Here is a 3,949-nt window from a genome sequence, read left to right as displayed (position 1 = left end):
TTTCTTTACATCCTTCACTCACACACACACACACACACACACACACACACACACACACACACACACACACACACACACACATTCAATAACACGTCCCATCAGCAGCTGTGTCTGAGAAAGCAGCACTCGTGGAACTGTTGACACACTCTCCCCACATCTTCTAATGGCCACATCCTCCACACCCTACGAATCCTTCAAACACACACACACACACACACACACACACACACACACAGACTCATGCAAACTTCCTAGCAATCAGAGGCTGAGAATAGGAAGAAGGGAGAGGAAGCGGCTGTGCATTCACAGGCTGGGAACGAGAGGAGGGGGGAAAAAGCGGAACCTGGAATTTGCAAAGGAAAAAACAACAGGCTTCCAAAAATACCTCGGACCCTCAGACCGTCAGAGCCATCCCCATGGCAGATAAACAGAAATCTGTTGCTCAGGCACATCTTCTTCCACTTCTGTGACCCCCCCATCCTCCTCGTCCTCCTCCTCATGACTAAACCAGGAAACAGAGAGGTAACCGCTGATTAGGAACCTTGTTAACTTCCCATGTAAAGGCAACATGAAACTCAATCAGAAGCAGCACTGGGAGTCTGGCGCGCATGCCGGTGATCCCTGTGGAGCTGCACACATGACAATTAGCGATGAGCTCCATTTTGGAAATCCGAGGCATAGGACTTTGGATCAGAAGGTCATGAGTTCAAATCCCAGCACCACCCACCAAGCTGACAGTCCTGGGTTCCTAAACAAGGCCCTTTAACCCAAAGCTGTATTTTACCAGGGTAAGGGGTAACCACACTCTGGAGCTCAGTGGTTAAATCATTGGACTTCTGCTCCCAAAGTCGTAGAATCAAGTCCCAGCCCCACCCACCAAGCTGACACTCCTGGGCTCCTGAGGAAGGCCCTTCAAAACATAGCTACATTTTACCAGGGTAAGGGGTACTCAGTGGTTAAAGCTTTGGACACTGGCTCAAAAGGTCATGAGTTCAAATTCCACCACGACTAAGATGTCTAAAAAGAAGCACGTACCAATTTTATGGTAGGGTGTTCACAAACGTTTGTCTATATAATGTATTTAAAACCAGCTAGCCTTTTCTAGAAGGCTAAATAGCAATGAAAAATGTAATATTTCTAATGCTAGCTAGCTAACAGCAAAGACAGTAAAATAAATAAACAGTGCTTTCCAGGTTCCAGGTTTGCTAAAAAGCTAGGTAGGTTGCTAACTAGACTAGCCTCTAGACTATTATATATTAAAGCAACTTCTGTACATGTTTATGTAATTGTTAGAAGGCAAACTCACAACTAAACTATTCATATTTATTGCATGCTAGCTAACAGCACATTTTTCTACAAAAACAAGGTCTAGAAAACCGACTGCTTTCTGACATTGCTAGCAAACTAGCTATCATTAGCTTAATCCAGCATTTGCAGACGAATCTGACTAGGTTAAACCGGGCCACACACATAGACCAAGCCCTTGATTTTTAATCATTCAAGCTTTTGAAGGTCACTTCCTCCGACCTGTGCTTCCTAATCGGCGCTAAGTTGACTAATTAGCATTCTAGAAATCAGCTACTGTAATTACAATTCCCATTCTGAGAGAAGAATCAGTTTCGGTTGGAAGGCAACATGTGCTGCTTTATTGTGTGTGTCCGGTGCCGTGGTTGAGGCCAGGACTAAAACCAGGATGATAAAACCAAGGCCAGGATTTTTAAACAGAAACAAAGCCCCTGGTCGGAAATTTCTAGATTCTTCCAAGCTAGCTGTGTGGTGGCACAGCGGGGATCGTGGCTGCCTCACAAGCTCCAGGGTCATGGCTCCTGGCCTGTTTCTGTCTCTGTGGAGGGTCACATGGCTTTCCAGGTTCCTCCAGGTTTTTTCAGGTTTTCTGGTAAACTCCTACATCCAATATAAACATGGCAGTAGGTGGACTTGTGACCCAAAATTGCTTTCAAGGTGTGAATGTGTTTCACATGGTGTCTTGTGTTATATCCAGGGTATATTTCCTGCCTTGCTCTCAGCGTTCCCAGGACCATGACCATGACCGGGATACAGTGGTTGCAGTGTGTGAGTGTGTGTACTGTATTCGACTCAGTTGTTCCTGTTTCCACATCCTGATTCTGGAAAAATATTGTCTAGCATCCATTCAAGTTAATTCATAGTAGGTTAGTAAAAATAGCTTCACAGATCACGTCCTCACATCCTCACATCCTCACTTCACATGTGTAATCTAGCAGGTCTGGGTTTTTTTTAATGCGCAACAACATCGAGAGACCCTTCACCCTCTCTCCATCAAAGTTACAAAGACATTAAAAAACAACCCCTGCAGCTTGTCATGTTCCTGAGAAAAAGTGTCAACTCCAAAAAAAGTCCCAGGTTTTACAAATGTGAAATAAACATCTTTTTCCGTTAACATCACCGTATCCCTGATTGTACACGTTTGTTTATCGAGTTCCTGTGAGCGATGTGTTCCTGTAGAAACTGTAAAGTATGTAAATGAATTGTAAGAGGTGCTGCTGTCCTGACCAATCAGAATCCAGAATCCAAAAAACACCGTTATTCTTTTTATTTTCAATAATATCTGTAGTAGCTGTTGAAATTCTAAAGTATTTGCTGTCAAAAAGTTGCATGTCCCTTCGGTTTCTATGCAAAAACACACAAGAATTGGACAGTGAATGAGTGAAAGAAAGTTCTGTGGAGTCCAAATGGGACATTTTTGTCTCTTACAAAAGAACTTGTGTAAGATGGAGATCAGGAGAGAAGATGTGATCAGACTCCCTCACCCCCACTCTTACACATGAAGGTGGAAGATTAATGGTTTGCGGTTGTTTTGGAGACTTAATGTGGAAAGTGAAAGGAATCCTGAACCAACATGTCCCCCGTTCCGTACTTTACCACCATGCAGTTCCGTCTGGACTGAGTTCTGTAAGTGTTATTTAAAGATCAAACAGTGGTCTGGAGTGTCATCTATCATAGAACGACCTGCCCAGTCACCACACCCAAATCCTACTGACCTGCTCTGGAATGAACAAGAAAATCTCCAACTAGTGAAGAACATCTTTGGTCAGTTACAAGAGGCAGAGCAAAGTATTTCAGCTGAATGTTTGGAGAAATTAAATGTCCGGATGCTGAGAGTGTGTAAAGCTGTTCTTCATGCTAAGGGGGGATTTTTCAATGAAAATAACATGGAACATCTGGAAATTTATAGATTTGTTTGGTCAAATAACAATCTCCATACCGTTACATTGCCGAGTTTGTTGCATAGAAACTAAAAGAACATGCCTGTGTATCTCAAACACCATAAAATGCTCAGTCTTTCTACACTCTCCACACTGCAATCAAATCAGTCCAGAAATACCAGTATTTCATATATTTATGTAAATATGTAATGTGTTATATTTATAACAATCAAAAAGTAGTACGGTCCAGTGTTGGGGTGTTCAATAAGTATTCATCAAGTTTGAAATGTTATGCAAATCTGTTCTGTTGTCATAAAACACAAGAGCAAATCAGCTTTGAATATGCAAATGGGAAAATAGATTGGGGTGTATGTATATCAAATCTAGATTTCTTGATGAGAATAAAAACGAATTTTGTGCAAATCCAAATCAGGTTTATTCTTGAAAAAAAAAAGGGGAAATCAGGAATTTTTCAGCTTGACATCTTCGATAAACAAGTCAAACCTACGCTAGCTGATTCTACCACTTCACTAATTGTGTTGTTATTCCACTCGGTCTGCGGTCTCCGTCGAAAAAAACAGCGTTTGTCATTAATTTAGTGTGTTTGACATATTTTCATTTAAACACTCGAGGCCTTTTCGGTGTATTGGGTCAATCTTAGTGAAGAGGATTTAGCCGTATTTATTACTTCGATCAAACTAACGGGCAGGAGCCCCCGAGAGAACGGTGTGTTATTTCCTGTTTGAAGTGACCTCTGAGGACGT

The sequence above is a fragment of the Silurus meridionalis genome, chromosome 23 (genome assembly GCF_014805685.1).
Source record: "Silurus meridionalis isolate SWU-2019-XX chromosome 23, ASM1480568v1, whole genome shotgun sequence".
Lineage (NCBI taxonomy): Eukaryota > Metazoa > Chordata > Actinopteri > Siluriformes > Siluridae > Silurus > Silurus meridionalis.
The sequence above is the reverse complement of the archived record's forward strand: the minus strand, read 5'-3'. Positions refer to the sequence as shown.